The sequence below is a fragment of the Salvelinus namaycush genome, chromosome 30, assembly GCF_016432855.1.
Source record: "Salvelinus namaycush isolate Seneca chromosome 30, SaNama_1.0, whole genome shotgun sequence".
Lineage (NCBI taxonomy): Eukaryota > Metazoa > Chordata > Actinopteri > Salmoniformes > Salmonidae > Salvelinus > Salvelinus namaycush.
In genome coordinates, this window is record NC_052336.1 from 34,236,824 (window position 1) to 34,258,385 (window position 21,562).

The 21,562-nt window shown below is 43.7% G+C and overlaps 1 long non-coding RNA gene across 1 annotated transcript; it reads right to left on the reverse strand.

Moving 5' to 3' along the window:
- Positions 1-1,566: 1,566 nt before the first annotated feature.
- On the reverse strand, positions 1,567-17,280 carry LOC120025274. Its single transcript, XR_005472977.1, has 3 exons — positions 16,881-17,280; positions 12,962-13,030; positions 1,567-3,778 (listed from the first exon to the last, which is right to left on the reverse strand). It is a non-coding gene; the product is annotated as an uncharacterized LOC120025274 (long non-coding RNA).
- Positions 17,281-21,562: the final 4,282 nt, after the last annotated feature.

Sequence of the window (21,562 nt, forward strand, 5' to 3'; positions counted from 1 at the left end):
TATCAGCCCTTCTATTGCATTAGTAAATGAATCAGACTCCAACTACTATGTCCACCTCGAATCTTAAGGGAACACGTTCGTGCAGACCTAGCGATTTGGGGCCTCGTTTTAAAATGCATTGAAGGGCCCCCCTAACCGAAATTATCCCCCGTAAATTAACTGCTATGATTATTATCTGACAATTAAAAATACCTTGTTCATATCAGTGTTTAATTTCAATGAAGCTGTTGAATCAGTGGCTAACATACATTTTACATTAAACAGTCAGTGTGGGCCCCAGCTTAATTTAAAACCTATGAAACACAGCTAAGGCCACCTGTGTGTACACACACACACACTCGCTCTCAAACGCTACAATTTTGTAGATTCACTGCCTTAAATTGCGCATTCCAAAAACATTTGTGTTCAATTACCTTCCATTAGACCTTCTATTAAACAAAATTGGAGGTTAAATTGTGTGTATGGATTACATGTGCATGGCCGGCCAAGACCCAGCTAAATGACAGGACTCCTTGTTTGTTGTGCTGCAAATGGATGTCTTTACCCTTAACAGCATTTTATCTTCAAATCCCCCTTTACCACTATTGAGCCACTAGCAGCTACAGATCCCATTTCCTAATAACCAACACACAAACTCACAGGCTACTCTCTCTCACACACACACAGTGGTAATAAGTGCTAAGATGTAAGAATGAACAGAAAATCAGCTCTGACGATAATGGATAAGATCAAATGAATGATCTGGATTTTTAGATTTCTTGAATCGCTTAATTTAAAATAGAACGGATACCAACCTTAAAACGAGATAGGGAATAGGGCAGAAAGGTAACTAGGCTGTGTGCAGACAACTGAGCATAACGGTAGGCTAAGCATCTCTTATCCAAATTGGGGATAGTGGAGTACTACAAATTCTGCCCATGTGATATTGGCTGCTGGCCAATGTTGGCGTTCTTTTGAAGCCACCTTTTGATCATACATAGGTTTTTATTTTTTCGAAAACACTAATTAGTGGATATGAGGCCCACAAGATAGACGCATCGCTGGCATCAAATACCCACCTTGCCTGTTTGTAAAAATCTCCATACACAAAAGCATGTGGGCACCACACACGCAAGCTCACGTAAATGCACACACACACAAACGGATACAGACAGATGCACACACACACACTTAACAAATTATTTTAGTAATTCAGAGCAGCTGCAAGGGGGTATACTGTCGCCAATAAACAGCTATTTACATCACCATAAAACTCTGCTACAGCTATCATGGCACAGAGCCAACGGCACGCACAGTGCCAGCAACCGTAAAACACTAAGTAGCAAACTACCTGTTAAATGTGTGAATGTGTGCAGACTTCACACAGACACCATACACACTCGCCGTTGAAATAGGATGTACGCACATTCATACAAGCGCTGACGACATAGGCATGTTTGTTCGGAGTTGCATACTTCTACCGAAAAGTTGTGCCCTGCTGAACACGACCCAGTGTTTGTTCATGCTCCTCCCTCCATCCATCTCTCCAGCAGACATGAGACATTGACCACACTACACCTCCTCTCATCCAGTTTATTACTTTATTTTTCAGCAACAAAAGGGAACAAAAGAAAATGAAGGCTACAGAATTCTCTTATCCATTTTTTCTTAGAATGTAAAACAAAAAATGCAGCACTACGCTAATGTGTAAGTAAAATAACATTGAAAAAAACAGAGGGTTAAATAAAGATTTTTCTTTAAGATACACAATATTATTTTACGACGATTCAATTTCTATTCAATTTTTCCTCCGCGCTCAGCTTGCAGCCCCACAGCCCCACCTATGGCCAGGCCCCAACCTCTCACTCAGTGTTCGCTCTTTGGCAAGAAAGAAAGAGGTGTGTGTGTGTGTGTGTGTGTGTGTGTGTGTGTGTGTGTGTGTGTGTGTGTGTGTGTGTGTGTGTGTGTGTGTGTGTGTGTGTGCGTGTGAGAGAGAGAGAGAGCGCAAGTGAGAAAATCAATACTGTGGAGAAATGAGAATGAAAGAGGGAAGGATTAATGGAGAGTAAGGTGGGTGAGAGCAAGACATGCTGTCTGGAAACGGAATGGAGAGAGTGAAAGGAGAGAGGGAGAAAGACAGTGGTGTGCGACGGGCAAGGGCAGGAAGACGAGAATCTGTGAAAGAAAGAGGGCGTTAGAATCCCACTGAGGGGTCGGGGATGGCATCGAGAGACAGAGGCGTCGCAGAAACATTTCAAACAGCGGGGGCTGATGGGAAATGAAGTCCACGGCTAAGATATTATGAGTTATATCGAGCGAAACCTGAACAACCATGAGCGTCTCACTGAATAACTTTGTCAAAGGTTCTCCACAAATTCAGCACACTCCAATGTGTACCACTTGATTTTGCTTAACTGTCCTTGTGCTCTGCGCACGTGGGCTGAACTGTATGTAAAAGAGTGTTTGTGTATGTATGTGCGCATGTGTGCAGGGTGAACCAGATTTCGATAGAGGCACATATAGAGGTCTTGTGACAGGTCTTTGCTTTTGTGTCCATCTTAGAAGTTTATCCTTGGCCAGCACCCGTAGTAGCATGAACATCATGGCCAAAGGAAATCTCAAGGGGTGTGTTTTCCGTCTCCATAGTGACTAAAACTCACTCGGGGAGATGGATTAAATCGCTGACAGACAGACTGCTCAATTTTTAATCCCCCCTAACTAGGGGACGATCGGTGCCTGTTGTCTAGAAAGAAAGTTCTCTCTCCCAATTTACAGAAAATGGCTGCTGTGTCAACAGCAGCAGGCAGGTCAGAAAGGGAGGGGGTAAAGGGAAGGGAGTTGCAATAGTCCAACCCCCCCTGCCTCTCCCCCCTGTAAACCCCTCTCATTGGATTCTCCCACAACCTGAGGTGGTGGTGATGATGATAGGGACAGTAGCAATAAGCAGCAGAGGGCTATAGTTTTTTCTGAACAGGGATGTCCCTGATCTGGAGATGGGAGGGGTTAAGGCTGAGAAGCAGTGGTGGGTGTGATACGCTCAAAAATCACAAAACAGTGGAGGGAGAGGGATTCAAGAGATGTCTTGGGGTGGTAGGTGCCCCCTTAGGTACAGATCTAAGATCAACTTAACCTCCCTTGCATCATACCCTTAATCACTGGATTGACCTGAACTAAAAACTGACCTTAGATCAGTGTTTAGGGGTTAACTTCATCCCACTCTGTGATAATAGTGATGAAATGAGGGGGCTCTGGTCTTTATTATGAGGTTGGCAGACCGGGAAGTGACAGATAGGTGACTTTAGCAGTCACTTGTCGGGGCGCGAAAACTAGAAGTGCTTTGTCTGCTTATTTGAGGTTTGAGGTTATTTGAGCATTGTCACAACAAAAAGGGGCACTGGGGAGAAAAGTGAGTATAAAGTGAGCATTTGTCTCCGTCCCCATTTGCCACCTTTTCCCCGAAGTCTCCACTTACACACTTTCTCACATCGATTTAACAACGCAGCCAATGCTTTAACACCAATCCTATACTTTTAAGAAATCCATGACGGGGTCTGTACATTTCTGGATAAAGATGAATGATTTAGGACGCAGTCTCTTTCCTCTTCCTTGCTTTCATCATCAGGGTTGGGGATGGGGGGGGGGGTTCAGGAGCACTCCTCACCGATGCGCTGGCATGAGCGGCCCACCTTGCGATCCAGCTTGACCATCTTGAGGACGGCTTCTTCACGCCCGCGCCCCAGGTGGTCGAAGAGGCAGTTGTGCTGCTCGGGCAGCCGGTGGAGCATGCAGAACACATAGCCTGTTGATGAGAAAGTGAGATGTTTTTTTACTTTTTATATATAGCATGAGTTGACACACACCCAAAAATGTTGTAGAGGTGCTGACTATGCTCTTCGCCGAACGGAACGAGTGTGATCGTATACTCCCTTAAAAGACCTTTGCTTGAAAAACGAGACAAAAGCATTATCAATAGAAATGCTTGTCCATTTTGAGAAGCTGTAGCCAGTATACTCAAAATAGTCCCAATTAATCTAACAAGAAATCTGTCATTCATTTTGCCGTTTTGCCGAATAGATCTATGTTACATCTAAGTAAGATGTTTGGTGAAATATTTCTCAATGAAACATGTGCATGAAAACGAGTCGTCTCATTGAAAGACTTTATTGAAGAATCCATACTGTTGACCAATCACCGATGAAGGGGCATAAACTTCAGCTTGCCTCCAGAAAGAAATGTGTGCCCGAACAGGCGAAAAAACCCTCACTGAAGTACAAAAGTAACAAAAACATCACAAAACGTCATCATAATATATGTACAAACTCTACCGAACTGTTTCGGCTGGGAAGCATAAGTCTTTTGGACATTTCCAAACCTTAATGCGACATAGGGGAGTGGTGGAGTGGGGAGAAAATGAGGCAGGAGTAACGTTTTCCTTTTTCAATTGGTTGACAGATGTGTCGTTGCACCAATAGTTAAACTCCCTTACTTTTCTGGCCCTCCCCCAGTTTTTTTAGGCCTCATTTTGTCCTGTTTGGGAGCACCCTTGTTGTTAGGCTCCATATTTTGACGGTGACGGGCAGGAAAGGGGGACAAAGAAGATTAAATGAAGATGTGAATAGATAGAGAGGAGATGGAGAAGGGGTGCAGGAGAGTGTACTTTTTCAAATTCTTTCAAAAGTTAAATTGGGCACAGACCACGATCCCAAGTTAGCTAGCTACTACAGTATAGTGGCAACATTTTCTGTAATACGTCAATACATCCAGATCCAATTCAATAGAACAGAGACAAGCAAATGCATCTCCACGTTGTAAAGCTTCAACCCCAGCTAATGCAATTGCAGCTAATGCAGCTACCAGGGCTTTGTGGAGGGCCGACACAATGGGAACCTCAATGACAGACTTGAGAACAGAGTATAATAGCATTAGAATACTTTATTCTCTATACTCTGTTCTCAGTTCTTCAGTATTCTAATGCTATTATACTCTGTTCTCAAGTCTGTGCTCACGAGAACGCCAATGAGTACATCAAACACCGAATCTCAAATCAGTCCTTAGAAGCTACAACGCCTGTCTTCAATACTCTACGCCTGAAACATGTAATCACAAATCAATTCTTAGGAGCTAGGACTGACCTCGAGTCAGTCATTAGGAGGTACAACACCCACCTTCACTACACTCCAGCCTCAGTATCATTGTCAGTCAAAGATCCCTGATCTCAAATCAGCCCTTAGGAGCTAATCTGCCTGAGTATCATTGCCAGTGAAGACACTACCACCAGCGATCCTCCCCACTGAGTCTCCATTGTGTCGGGCCTCCACAAAGCCCTGGTAGCTGAAAGGAGTCTCAATAATACAGAGAGAGAGAGCGACTCGTTAGTTACGTTGGGAGTCTTAATGTATTCGTTAATATGCATAATGTTCCTGACGGCGACGAACACTGATTAAAGTCTCAGAGCGACAGCAGCGCCCTTTAATTGAAGAGTGGCGGAGGCAATTATTAAGCCATGCACAGGAATGAATAAAGAAAGATGTGGTAGTGTGTGGGGTGGGGTGGGGTGGTGCTACAGCTGGGCTAGCATGGAGCCGAAGGTAACGGTGGAAGTGGGAGTGGCTGATGGACGCAAAAGGGGAGTGGGATAGGGAAGAGCGGTGCTTGGTGGGAGTATGAGGAGAAAGAGGTTTGGTGACTAAAGTAACTGATGTGTGTCCCTGAAGTGGTGTGACTGTTGTGTACATATGGACACATGCAATAGAGCATGGTTAATATAAGATAAAAGGGACAAAGCTATTGCTATTGTACACAAAAATGTTCACAGCCAAAAACAAAGCACAGCCAATAGATAAACGGATCATCAAGTGAGGTACTTCTAAATGACAAATGGCAGGGAAAACGCTTTCTCGAGTGATAGTTAATTTTGCTGTGAAAATGCTGCTAGCTCTAAACAGAAGGTGCCATCAATTTGGCGGCGAAGCATTCAGTCACCAACAGCGAGACGTGTCATTAAGCCATCATTAGAATGACTCGTTGTCATTATAAATAGCAGTGCTACGCAAGCACATGCGTTGGCTTCAGTAATGACACATTAAGTAGCCTACAACTACTGCTTTGTGGCTGAAATGATAGGCTTACTAATATGATATGATTGTTATCAGATATATATATGTATATATATATATATATATATATATATATATATATATATATATATGTATATACACTGCTCAAAAAAATAAAGGGAACACTTAAACAACACAATGTAACTCCAAGTCAATCACACTTCTGTGAAATCAAACTGTCCACTTAGGAAGCAACACTGATTGACAATAAATTTCACATGCTGTTGTGCAAATGGAATAGACAACAGGTGGAAATTATAGGCAATTAGCAAGACACCCCCAATAAAGGAGTGGTTCTGCAGGTGGTGACCACAGACCACTTCTCAGTTCCTATGCTTCCTGGCTGATGTTTTGGTCACTTTTGAATGCTGGCAGTGCGTTCACTCTAGTGGTAGCATGAGACGGAGTCTACAACCCACACAAGTGGCTCAGGTAGTGCAGCTCATCCAGGATGGCACATCAATGTGAGCTGTGGCAAGGTTTGCTGTGTCTGTCAGCGTAGTGTCCAGAGCATGGAGGCGCTACCAGGAGACAGGCCAGTACATCAGGAGACGTGGAGGAGGCCGTAGGAGGGCAACAACCCAGCAGCAGGACCGCTACCTCCGCCTTTGTGCAAGGAGGAGCAGGAGGAGCCTTGCCAGAGCCCTGCAAAATGACCTCCAGCAGGCCACAAATGTGCATGTGTCTGCTCAAACGGTCAGAAACAGACTCCATGAGGGTGGTATGAGGGCCCGACGTCCACAGGTGGGGGTTGTGCTTACAGCCCAACACCGTGCAGGACGTTTGGCATTTGCCAGAGAACACCAAGATTGGCAAATTCGCCACTGGCGCCCTGTGCTCTTCACAGATGAAAGCAGGTTCACACTGAGCACATGTGACAGACGTGACAGAGTCTGGAGACGCCGTGGAGAACGTTCTGCAACATCCTCCAGCATGACCGGTTTGGCGGTGGGTCAGTCATGGTGTGGGGTGGCATTTCTTTGTGGGGCCGCACAGCCCTCCATGTGCTCGCCAGAGGTAGCCTGACTGCCATTAGGTACCGAGATGAGATCCTCAGACCCCTTGTGAGACCATATGCTGGTGCGGTTGGCCCTGGGTTCCTCCTAATGCAAGACAATGCTAGACCTCATGTGGCTGGAGTGTGTCAGTAGTTCCTGCAAGAGGAAGGCATTGATGCTATGGACTGGCCCGCCCGTTCCCCAGACCTGAATCCAATTGAGCACATCAAAACATCATGTCTCGCTCCATCCACCAACGCCACGTTGCACCACAGACTGTCCAGGAGTTGGCGGATGCTTTAGTCATAGGTCTGGGAGGAGATCCCTCAGGAGACCATCCGCCACCTCATCAGGAGCATGCCCAGGCGTTGTAGGGAGGTCATACAGGCACGTGGAGGCCACACACACTACTGATTTTGACTTGTTTTAAGGACATTACATCAAAGTTGGATCAGCCTGTAGTGTAGTTTTCCACTTTAATTTTGAGTGTGACTCCAAATCCAGACCTCCATGGGTTGATAAATTTGATTTCCATTGATAATTTTTGTGTGATTTTGTTGTCAGCACATTCAACTATGTAAAGAAAAAAGTATTTAATAAGAATATTTCATTCATTCAGATCTAGGATGTGTTATTTTAGTGTTCCCTTTATTTTTTTGAGCAGTGTACTTATTTTCCACCATAATTTGCAAATAAATTCATTAAAAAACCTACAATGTGATTTTCTGGATTTTTTTCTTCTCATTTTGTCTGTCATAGTTGAAGTGTACCTATGATGAAAATTACAGGCCTCTCATCTTTTTAAGTGGGAGAACTTGCACAATTGGTGGCTGACTAAATACTTTTTTGCCCCACTGTATAGTGGTGTGCCTTTCCAAATCATGTCCAATCAATTGAATGTACCACAGGTGGACTCCAATCAAGTTGTAGAAACATCTCAAGGATGATCAATGGAAACAGAATGTCTGAGCTCAAATTTGAGTTGTATAGCAAAGGTTCTGAATACTTAGGTAAATAAGGTATATTTTTTTATTTTTAATACATTTGCAAACATTTCTAAAAACGTGTTTTTGCATTGTCATTATGGAGTATTGTGTGTAGATTGATGAGAAACATGCTTTATTTAATCCATTTTAGAATAAGGCTGTAACCTATCAAAATGTGGAAAAAGTCAAGGGGTCTGAATACTTTCCGAATGCACTGTACTGTGTGTCAACACAGGAATGTTAGCATACCTGCACTTGTATGAGCACGAGTGAGTGTAAGCATGTATGAGCCTCTGTATTTGCTTGCATGTGTATAAGTGTCCCATGTGTATGTGTAACCTTTATTTAACTAGGCAAGTCAGTTAAGAACAAATTCTTATTTACAATGACGGCCTACCCCGGACGACACTGGGCCAATTGTGAGACGCCGTACGGGACTCCCAAAAACGGCCAGATGTTATACAGCCTGGATTCGAACCAGGGACTGTAGTGACGCACTGCATCTCAGTGCAAATATCACTGAGATGAGGCACCATGTTCATCTGTACAAACAATAGTACGCAAGTATAAATACCATGGGACCACGCAGCCATCATACCGCTCAGGAAGAAGATGCGTTCTGTCTCCTAGAGATGAACGTACTTTGGTGCGAAAAGTGCAAATCAATCCCAGAACAACAGCAAAGGACCTTGTGAAGATGCTGGAGGAAACGGGTACAAAAGTATCTATATCCACAGTAAAACGACTCCTATATCGACATAACCTGAAAGGCCGCTCAGCAAGGAAGAAGCCGTTGCTCAAAAAAAAATACGCCATATACTTGCGTGCTATTGCTTGTACAGATGAACGTGGTACCTTCAGGGGTTTGGAAATTGCTCCCAAAGATGAACCAGACTTGTGGAGTTCTACAATTTATTTTCTGAGGTCTTGGCTGATTTCTTTTGATTTTTCCCATGATGTCAAGCAAAGAGGCACTGAGTTTGAAGGTAGGCCTTGAAATACATCCACAGATAAACCTAGACTTGGAGGTCTACAATTTATTTTCTGAGGTCTTGGATGATTTCTTTTGATTGTCACATGATGTTAAGCAAAGCGGTACTGAGCTTGAAGGTAGACCTTGAAATACATCCACAGGTAAAACTCCAATGGACTCAAATTATGTCAATTAGCCTATCAGAAGCTTCTAAAGCCATGACATCATTTTCTGGAATTTTCCAAGCTGTTTAAAGCCACAGTCAACTTAGTGTATGTACACTTCTGACCCACTGGAATTGTGATAGAGTGAATTATTACTGAAATAATCTGTCTGTAAACAATTGTTGAAAAAATTACTTGTGTCATGCAAAGTAGATGTCCTAACCGACTTGCCAAAACTATAGTTTGTTAACAAGACATTTGTGCAGTGGTTGAAAAATGAGTTTTAATGACTCCAACCTAAGTGTATGTAAACTTCCGACTTCCAACTGTACATACCCCAACAAGAAGCCATGGATTACAGGCAACATTTGCACTGAGCTAAAGGGTAGAGCTGCCACTTTCAAGGAGCGGGACTCTAACCCGGAAGTTTATAAGAAATCCCGCTATGCCCTCCGACAAACCATCAAACAGGCAAAGCGGCAATACAGGACTAAGATCGAAACGTACTACACCGGCCCGACGCTCGTCGGATGTGGCAGGGCTTGTAAACTATTACAGACTAAAAAAGGGAAGCAAAGCCGAGAGCTGCCCAGTGGCACTAGCCTACCAGACGAGATAAATAATGTCTATGCTCGCATTGAGGCAAGTAACACAAACATGCATGAGAGCATCAGCTGTTCCGGACAACTGTGTGATCATGCTCTCCGCAGCCGATGTGAGTAAGACCTTCAAACAGGTCAACATTCACAAGGCTGCTGGGCCAAACGAATTACCAGGACGTGTACTCCGAGCATGCGCTGACCAACTGGCAAGGGTCTTCACTGACATTTAACCTCTCCCTGTCTGAGTCTGTAATGCCAACACGTTTCAAGCAGACCACCATAGTCCCTGTGCCCAAGAACACTAACATAACCTGCCTAAATGACTACCGACCCGTAACACTCACGTATGTAGCCATGAAATACTTTGAAAGGCTGGTCATGGCTCACATCAACACCATTACCCTAGACTCACTTCAATTTGCATACCGTACCAACAGATCCACAGATGATGCAATCTCTACTGCACTCCACACTGCCCTTTCCCAACTGGACAAAAGGAACACCTATGTGAGAATGCTATTCATTGACTACAGCTCAGCTTTCAACACCACAGTGCCCTCAAAGCTCCTCAATAAGCTAAGGACCCAGGGACTAAACACCTTCCTCTGCAACTGGATTCTGTACTTCCTGACGGGCCGCCCACAGGTGGTAAGAGTAGGTAACAACACATCCGCCACACTGATCCTCAACAAGGGGGCCCCTCAGGGGTGCGTGCTCAGTCCCCTCCTGTACTTCCTGTTCACTCATGACTGCATGGCCAGGCAAGACTACAACACCATCATTAAGTTTGCTGATGACATAACAGTGGTAGGCCTGATCACCGACAACGATGAGACAGCCTATAGGGAGTAGGTCAGAGACCTGACCGTGTGGTGCAAGGACAACATCTCCCTCAATGTGACCAAGACAAAAGGAGATGATTGTGGACTACAGGAAGAGGAGGACCGACCACGCCCCCATTCTGATCGACGGTGCTGTAGTGAAGCAGGTTGAGAGGTTCAAGTTCCTTGGCGTCCACATCACCAATACACTGACATGGTCCAAGCACACCAAGACAGTCGTAAAGAGGGCACGACAAAACCTATTCCCCCTCAGGAAACTGAAAAGATTTGGCATGGATCCTCAGATCCTCAAAAGGTTTTACAGCTGCACCATCGAAAGCATCCTGACGTGTTGCATTACTGCCTGGTATGGCAACTGCTTGGCCTCCGACCGCAAGGCACTACAGAGGGTTGTACGTACGGCCCAGTACATCACCGGGGCCAAGCTTCCTGCCATCCAGGACCTCTATACCAGGCGGCGTCAGAGAAAGGCCCTAAAAATTGTCAAAGACTCCAGCCACCCTAGTCATAGACTGTTCTCTCTGCTACTGCACGGCAAGCAGTACCGGACTGTTAAGTGTAGGTACAAGAGGCTTCTAAACAGCTTCTACCCTCAAGCCATAAGACTCCTGAACAGCTAATCAAATGGCTACCCAGACTATTTGCATTGCCCCATCCTACGCTGCAGCTACTCTCTGTTACCTATGCATAGCCACTTTAATAACTCTAACCTCGTACATAATTACCTCGACACCGGTGCCCCCTGCACATTGACTCTGTACCGGTACCCCCTGTATATAGCCCTGCTATTGTTATTTACTGCTGCTCTTTAATTATTTGTTATTCTTATCTCTTACTTTTTCAGGGATTTTCTTCAAACTGCATTGTTGGTTAAGAGCTTGTAAGTAAGCATTTCACTTTAAGGTGAAACACCTACTCATGTTGTATTCGGTGCGTGTGACAGATAAAATTTGGTTTGAGACGCGTTTGTGCCATCATGTGCATTAGTAGCACAATTTCGAACCTTTTTACATTCGTTTTTACTTATGTTGACTTTCCCATATTGACATTTTAAGCTTCGGCAGACTTTTCTTAGCGGATGTACAATCATCGCAAATTGAATTATGGAGCATTTCAGGCCTCGAAGTGAACATAACTGTACACTTGCAAACTCGATCAAAAAAAAGGGCTGAGGTGCTTACATTGAGAACTTCCCTTGTTTGGCTAATCGTTTGGACCAACTTCCAAGATGGTGACGGGGATTCCCCCAAGGGCATAAGACGAGGGTAAGTGGACGAGTGTGGCTTTTATGAGTTTGAAATGCAGCCAAGGGCTTGATGATAAGTTGAATCAGGTGTGCTACCTCTGTAATACATCAAATACAAGGAACGGCTGATGGTCCCCAAGGAGATGTTTGAGAAATGCTGCATAATTAAAGCATTTCCCCCATCACATTCTACAACCAAATAACAGACAACAATGATACCCATATACAATACTTTAGTTAAAATGGCCATTGAGGAAATTAGTCAAGCATCAACCCAGTAGTCAGTTTTAGGTCAGGATTTTTCTCCTCCATCCCAGAGACGTTTTTTCCTCCCTGGTTCGGCTGTGGAACAAAGATCTTGGCTCGATACATTTCTGAGAACTATGCCAAGTTGACCGGCGAATCTTTGGCATTCATGATCGATTCCTCCGCGCCCGTTATCCTATGGAATCTCTCTGGGTGCACCATGTAAGGAATAGGGTGCAATTTGGAATGCAGAACTCCCTTTATATCTCCTGTCTTTGTCTTTTTAATGGCTCTTCATTTTAGCGGCGAGGGCCCTCAATGGAGGGTAGAAACATGTGATCTCCAGCAGGGGAAGAGGAGTCCCTTAGTCGTTTAAGTCTCGCTGACAAATGTGTGTGTGCGTGCATGTGTGTCCACTCCTTAATGTCAACCTTAATAAGATAGAAAGGCCAAATATTGCAGACATATTACATAACACTGGAGAGCCTAAACTATGGTCACTTCACTTACTTGCTCACTGAATTGCAGGTGCAGTTTCATTGCATGGGGAATATACTTAATGAAAACTACCTAACAAATGTGAGGTAGTCTACTTTCCCCATATCACTCCTTATTGCTTTCAATTTACAGTCTACCTATCGGATCAATTAACTCTGCCATTTTGGATCAATTAACAGTGGTTGATTCCAATTCCCTCCGACACCAGTCTCACTCCATTCCGGCTCCGTTAAGTGGAGTTGACAGGCCCGTAGTGGGAACACGGCGCCTGACACGGAAACCTAGTGTTAGGTCCGTCGATGCGTAGCTACCTGAGTTGCAGGGCCGTTTTGTGGGGGTGGATACTAGTATGCCTTGGGCTGTGTCTGTGCTGGAGACTTCTGGAAGAGAAAGGGGAAAAAAGAAGGAAAAAAACTTTTGGTTGGTGGAATCCATCAACTACAAAGAGCAGACTGACAGACATGGAGGGTCAAGGCATGATGCAATCTAGTTATTTTCTGACTGTGTGTGTATATATATATATATATATATTATTTTTTAATAAACTAATGTTGTTTTGTGGCCCTAAAATGGCAATCCTTACATCTAGACATTTTAAGTTTGGATAGAGTCACCTATTTAGAAGTGAAACAACGCAGTTTTAAAAACCAAGAGTCGATATGTGACTGACAAGTCAAGTATCTTACACTAAATCACTACAGAAAAAAAAAATCTGTTAATTTAAATGGGTCCCAGTCATGACAGATCGCTAACTTAAAGGGGACTGTAACCACCTCTTTGTATACATAACCTACCAGTACTCCAACTGCCTTCCTTTCTCTCACCTCTCTCTCCTATGTATGCCAGGACAGATATAGCCTGGTCTGGGCAGCTCCACCATTGTTGCAGAAAATAGCAGATGTGTCGTTGGCAATAGCAGGCTCCTGGACTAAAGGAGTAAGTGTGTGTGTTTGTTAAAGAAAGCAGACTGTGTGTGTCTGTCTCATGGAAACACAAAAAGACACGCACAATTTGTATTAACTGGTGGTCTAGGAACCACAACGTCTCTGACTTTATCGTGCAATCCCGGTTATGTTTTTTAAATGTACTGTGTATATGACTCGTTTCAGGAAACTAAGTGTATGTCGCACTTCACTATTTCACAGGAGCGGCATTTGAACATAAACATTTATTTTTTATCAAAATGCGGTTTTTGGGCTGAAATGCCTTCTGGAACATTAACTTTCATGTGCTTTAATAACAAACTTGTATTCCATCCATAAACATGAATACAATTGGTCAATTACCAGCCTAGTTTGTTTAGCCACAGAAAAAGTCAGGAACCTTCCCACTAGCCATGATTGGCTGAGATAATGGGTGGCCTGGACATGCCGGGAGATGAGTTTGGATTGGTCTCCCATGTAGCATGCTTTTGTCAATAACGTAAGCTGTTCAGTACGTCTTGACAGTACTTTCTATCGCACTATTGTTGAAAGATATAACATTAGCCATCAAGAACTACACAAGTTTTGCTACTTTTCTAAACCACATTAATGCACTGAATTCAGCAGGTGCTATCAACAGATCAGTTGGAAAAAGTGATGGGCTAATTTCTGCACGCGCCACAGTCAGTGTGAACCAGAGTGACTTGACACAACGCTGGCTAAACAACTACAAACAAAAATGGAGTTAAATGGTTCCAATCTGCCACAAAAGCGTTCATCCATGTATACGGGTAGGAATCTAGCTACATTTGCAGATAAGTTTCTAATTTTGTAATTTAAAGCGTACTGTTAGATAACTAGCAAAGGTTGCTGGCTCGCTAGCTAACGTTAAGTGTATGATCTGTGAAGTAATATGATACGAATCAGGACTCAATTTACATTGTTAGTTATAGCCTAAGGTTAGCTAGCTAACATTGAAGCTAGTTTGTTAGGTTTAGCTACCTGCAGATTCATACTACAGCAATGACAATGTTTGTATTGGTAGTAGTATGAGTTGGGATTATGCCGGTTCATTGTTTAGTTAGCTAGCTACATGTCTAAACAAGACTCCACTTCGGCGGGATTATTACATGACCCATCAAATTAGCCAAGTGTGTCTGGGTGATCATGGCCATTTCATGAACATGTGTACACGTCTTTACAATAGTGACCCATCCACTTATCTAGATTTGGCTGGGGGTTGGTTACAGCATTTCCTTCACATTACCCATCAACTTAGACAAGTGTGTCAAGTGTCATCAAATAATGATAAAATATGTTTATCGGGACACTCTGTTTTAGATATTGCTAATATGCAAGTAACCATTTCACTGTACCATTTACACGTTGTGCATCTGACAAATAAACTTCAATTTTATTTGATATAGGGTGTGTTTGCCACATAGCCCCATCCATATCTTTAAGGATTCACATGTGAGGCTAAGGCTTAAGAGTACGGAGCCCCATTTGGGTCTTTGCATGTAAAAAAAGATCAGTGTGAAATAACACTATTTGACGTGTCAAATAAGCTTGTTGACCAATCAGGACCTGAATATGACTGCACGTCACATAATAATTTAACGCGTTGATACATTTTTTACGTAGTTATTACACATTGATTACACTTCCACTCGTATTTCATATGTCTCAACGATTCATCGCTATGTATGCTATTATGCTGGTAAAGTTGTCTCGCACACCTACAGTGCTGGTCATAAAAAAAAGCTAGCTAGCTCATGAATGCAAACGATGTTCTTCCCCAAAAACATAGCAAAACGACAATCTGTTTCAGTACCTATAGTTAGCTAGCTAGCTAACTATCTAGCTAGGTGTCATCTAAAATAACCCTAATTTATAAGACAGTTCTTATTTGATCAATGGTAGTCGGACCCATCTATGTGAAGCTACCCACAATAATGATTAGCCACAATAGTGAACTTTGCGGTTAGCCTTCAAAATAAAAGTATGTCATTGACAGTGATGCAAATGAATACAAATAGTATAATTTTGGCATAATTGAATAGATCATGCTAAACAAGGTTGGAATGTTATATAAAAATCAACAAAAGACAAGCATTTGTTAATTTGACAAACTGCTGAAATCACACTGGATGTATTAGACTTTAGAATTGCATTGGGGGCATACTTATTTCACTGTACAGCCTTACCTATGGATTGTGGATCAATGACATGGGGTATCAGTCTACTCAGTGACACCCAGAGAACATTAGCGTCGTAGCTCTTATTGTGGGACTCTGAAAGAACTGTGAATTGAGCCACATTTATTGTCAACATATGTGTATTGAACACTATTCCAAAGGAAAAACAATACTGCGTGGATGTTTTGGAGTCTGATAACTCTGAGGACGTTGGGGAAAAATATATTAGGTAGACTGATACCATTTTGATCCCCAATCCTTAGGTAAAGCTGTACAGTGCAACATGACTGTCAATACACACAATAGGCTGACTGGGGAGGGAATTTCAGTCAGTCCCGCGATAAGAGCTACAACGCTAATATTTGCGTAAACTCTTCACAGTTGTGTTCTGTGGGTGTCACTGAGTAGACTGATACCCCATTTCATTGCTTCACATTCCAACCTTGTTTGACATTATCTAGTCTAAATATGGCATGATTCCACCAATTGTAACCTTTTGTATCACGTTTATTTTGAAAGCAAACACCAAATTCCAAAATTGTGCCTAATCCTTATTGTGGCTAGCTTCACAACACATAACCTGGTCCAGTCGAGTCTCATGCAGCTAGCTGGCTGCTTATAATGTCAGCTTTGGAAAACAGGGTTTAGTAGCTGGCTAGCTATTTCTTTTCATGACCTGAAGTTCAATTTCAATAGGCTAACAAGTGGCTACCTAGCTAATACCAGAAGTTGCGGTCCAACAACATTCTACAATTAAACTGTGTTATTTTACGCGTATCTTTTTTGACACGCAAAGACCAAAACGGCATTCCATATAAGAAGGTGTGAATGATGCTGAATGGGTATACAAAGACATCTCCAGTAGGTGTACCAAAACATTCAAGGGTAATTTTCTCAAAAGTTTATCAACTTCCAAATCAGAATTACTTCCCCATTGTTCCTCAACTGCAGAGTATGATATACCATTTTCTAGCTTGGAGTCTCTACTTTTATCCAATGTAAAAATAAAAAATAAACATTTTCACATAAGACCGAATCGAGGCGGTCGATCACATATGTATAAAAAAAATCAACATTCCAAACTGCAGGACATAGGCTTCTGTCCTTACCATCTTGTTCAGGTAGAGGCGTGGCTTCTGTGTCTCCGGGCAACGGGTCCTCTGAGCTGACAGGCGCTGACGAAAGGGATTGGCTACTGCTGCTGCTTGATTCGCTATAGAAGATGACTGACTGGCTGTTGCTTGAGCTGAGGGCAGGCTCTGGGGCACAGTCCTCGCCTGGCTGCTTCTTCTCAATGTCTGCGGTTATACAAGAGAGTGACTAGCGTGGGTGTGTGTTTGTATGTGTGAGAGAGATGCTGGATTCCAAAATAACTCCTACCCTCTAGACATTTCATTGTGAAGGGGGAGATTGAAGTGTGTGTGCGCGTGTATGTGAGAGAGTATATGTGTGCGTACTGTATATGCTTACTTAAGCGTGTGTGTATATAAATACAGTGCATTCAGGAAAGTATTCAGACCCCTTTAATTTCCCCCCCCAAAAAATTGTTACAGCCTTAATCTAAAATTAGTTAAATTGTTTCCCCCCCATCAATCTACACACAATACACCCATAATGACAAAGCAAGCTTTTTTTTATGTTTGCAAATTAATAAATTGAAAAATTTTAATATCACATTTACATTAGGTATTCAGACCCTTTACTCAGTACTTTGTTGAAGCACCTTTGGCAGTGATTACAGCCTCGAGTCGTTTTGGGAATGACGCTACAAGCTTGGCACACTTGTATTTGGGGAGTTTCTCCCATTCTTTTCTGCAGATCCTCTCAAGCTCTGTCAGGTTGGATGGGGAGCGTCGCTGCACAGCCATTTGTTGCTTAGTTAATTGTCCCGTTGGAATGTGAATCTTCGCCCCAGTCTGAGGTCCTGAGTGCTCTGGAGCAGAGTGCTCTTCTCATCAAGGATCTCTCTGTACTTTGCTCTGTTCATCTTTGCCTCGATCCTGACTAGTCTCCCAGTCCCTGCCGCTGAAAAACATCCCCACTGCATGATGCTGCCACCACCATGCTTCACCATGCTTCCTCTAGACGTAACACTTGGCATTCAGGCCAAAGAGTTCAATCTTGGTTTCGTCAGACCAGATAACCTTGTTTGTCATGGTCTGAGAGATGGTTGTCCTTCTGGAAGGTTCTCCCATCTCCACAGAGGAACTCTGGAGCTCTGTCAGAGTGACCATCGGGTTTCTTGACCAAGGCCTGACCAAGGCTCTTCTACCCCGATTGCTCAGTTTGGCCGGGCGGCCAGCTCTAGGAAGAGTCTTGGTGGTTCCAAACTTCTTCCACTTAGGAATGGTGGAGGCCACTGTGTTCTTAGGAACCTTCAATGCGGCAGAATTTATTTGGTACCATTCACTAGATATTTGCCTCGACACAATCCTGTCTCGGAGAACTCACGGACAATTCCTTCGACCTCATGGCCTGGCTTTAGCTCTGACATGCACTGTCAACTGTGGGACCTTATATAGACAGGTGTGTGCCTTTCCAAAACATGTCCAATCAATTGAATTTACCACAGGTGGACTCAAATCAAGTTGTAGAAACATCAAGGATGATCAATGGAAACAGGATCCACCTGAGTCTCATAGCAAAGTGTTTGAACACTTATGTAAATAAGGTATTTCAGGTTTGCAAACATTTCTAAAGACCTGTATTCACTTTGACATTATGGAGTATTGTGCGTAGATAAGGATTTTTTATTTTATCCATTTTAGTATAAGGCTGTAACGTAACAAAATGTGGAAAAAGTCAAGGGGTTTGAATACTTTCCGAATGCAATGTATGCCTCTGTATCTCCCCATGTGTGTGTGCGTCTGCTTGTTGTGTATGTGTTTGAGAGAGTGGTCGAGAGTTCAAGCTTAGCCACACACGGCAGGACAGTATGGATCCACTATCCAGCAGTAGGCCCGTGGAGCGTAATGGTGGAGGAGAGAGGGTTTCTCCTCCCTCATCTTCACACAATCCCCGTTTACACAGCATCTCTAAAGCCACTCCATGCAGGCCACAGCAGCAGAGCGGGACACCAGCTTGTGACAACACAGCAGCAGGGACGTGAACAAACAGATATACGTTCAGTCATGATGGCACTGGCACACACACACACACGTGGGGTACAGGCACACATACACGCACACTCACTCAGGCACTATACCCTCTTACATGCACTCAGACGCCCATGCACACACACACACACACAAACTACACATTTGCATACTTACACACACTGCAATTGCTAACACACACACTGCAATTCACTGCAATTCACACAGTCTCTCCCACAACACACACAAATCTTTGGTATTGCTGCATGACTCAAAGCCGTCTGCTTTAAACTCCCTTAAATCGAGGGGAAAGGGTGTGTGAGGGGAGTTGAGTGGACGCACCTACCCGTAAAACATTTGGAGCAAAGGTTCATGGTTTTGCTGAACCTAAAGAGAAGAGACAATTACAGGTTAGAAAAGGAGGTCAGCCCATCACATTATTATTCACAGGACAGGTGTACTTCGGCAAGCCTGATCGCTTCGTTCAATATTTTATTTTACTTCATCAGTCTGGCAGTCCTCCTTTTGGAAACAGTTTGATACTATGTCTGTGACAAAGAGAATTCTTTAAAACGAACTTGCCTGGGATTGGATGGCCTTTAACCAACCAGAGGATGGCCTAATTCAAAGCACAGTGTTTAGCCACATAGGATTTTGTCCTAAACCCACCTGAGAGGATGCTGATTGGACCGGTATTGGACTTATACGTCAAGTGAAACAGAATGGTGAACGCAGCGATCAGGCTGGTTAACCTGGCTGTAATTTTGCATCAATATTGCCTACAATGAAAATGTCCACAAGAGCGACAGCTTGTGGGCCAGTTTTAACATTGGGCAGTGCGGTTTCCTTTGTCTGCAGTTTAAAAATGTAAAGTCTTCAGTTCGAAGCAACTTATTTCTCCACATGTAACACAACCACCTAACCGATGCAAAAAAAAAAATGGCTAGATAAGACCAAATAAATCGTGCCACATTCAGTATATAAAAATGGACACCCTAAAACAACATAATGTGACAAATAGCCTAAATAAAATAAGTCAATTCCTTCATTGTATCCAATCCATCATCCTTCACAGTGGACCTGTATGTCCCTTACCTCTGCCAACTTCATAACTTTAATCTACGACACTTCGCCAGCTAAAGAGGGAGGCTGGCTCGGCTGGTGCTAGCACATGCATAGATCAAATACACCGCTGGAACGCAGATTAAAGTGTTTACATATCCTAAACTTGAACGGTTGCTCAGAAAACCAGGTGTTTTAATCAGCATTTGCCTACTTCGAATTTGACCTCACGCCAATTAAGATAAGCAGAGTAAGGAGTTTACATCACTATTGCATAATCTGCCTACTGCCATAATGAGTTTAAAATCGAATTATTACTGTGCATGTAAACATACTCAATGGTGCAGCTGTAGAACTTTGAAGATCTGAGGGCCCATGCCACATCTTTTCAGCCTCCTGAGGAGAAAGACATGCTGTCGTACCCTTTTCACAATTGTTTGGGTTTGTGTGGACCATGTTAAACTCTTAGTGATGTGGACACTTGATGGTCTTGATCAGCTCCATTACAGCCCCATCGATGTGGTTTCCTGGAGTCCATGATCAGCTCCTTTGTCTTGCTGGCATTGAGGGAGAGGCTGTTATCTTGGCACCACATTGCCAGGTCTGACCACCTCCCTATAAGCTACCTCATCGTCTTTGGTGATCAGTCTTACCATCGTCGTGTCGTCAGCCATGCAGTCATGCCACACAGTTGTGGGTGAACAGTGAGTACAGGAGGGGACTAAGCACACACACCCGAGGGGCCCCTGTGTTTTTGGTCAGCATGGCAGATGTGTTGTTGCCTACCTTCACCGCCTGGGGGTGGCCCGTGAGCTGTCGTCAATGAACAGAATTCTTACATAGGTATTCCTTTCGTCCAGGTGGGTGATGGCAGTGTGGAGTGCAATAGAGATTGCATCATCTGTGGATCTGTTGGGGCGGTTTGTGAATTGGAGTGGATCTAGGGTTTCTAGGATAATGGTGTTGATGTGAGCCATAACAAGCCTTAAAAAGCATTTCATGATGTGAGGCAATAATCATTTAGGCAGGTTACCTTGGCGTTCTTGGGCACAGGGACTATGGCAGCCTGCTTGAAACAAGTTGGTATTACAGATGGGGTCAGGGATAGGTTGAAGACACTTGCCAGCTGAGTATATGTCCTGCTATTCGGTCTGGCCCTGTAGTCTTGCGAATGTTAAGCTGTTTAAAAGGTCTTACTCATGGGCCTCCCGAGTGGAGCAGCTGAGGTGCCACTAAAGCCTGGGGTTCGATCCCGGGATGTGTCCCAGCCAGCCGTGACCGGGCGCGCCATAGGGCGGTGCACAATTGGCTCAGCGCCTTCTGGGTTAAGGGAGGGTTTGATCGGGGGGCTTTCTTTGTCTCAACGTGCTCTAGCAACTCTTTGTGACGGGCCGGGCACCTGCAAATTGACTTCGGGCGTCAGCTGAATGGTGTTTCCTCCGACACATTGGTGCGGCTGGCTTCCGGGTTGAGTAAGCAGTGTGTTAAGAAGCAGTAGTTTGCCTGTCTGAAAAGTAGTTGCATCGTGTGTTTATATTGTTGGTCAGTGTAGAATAGTTTGGATTACTTCCTGACCAATATTGCTGGAACTTTTACCCCATTCTGGAACGTTGAGGGTTTATCACATATAGATC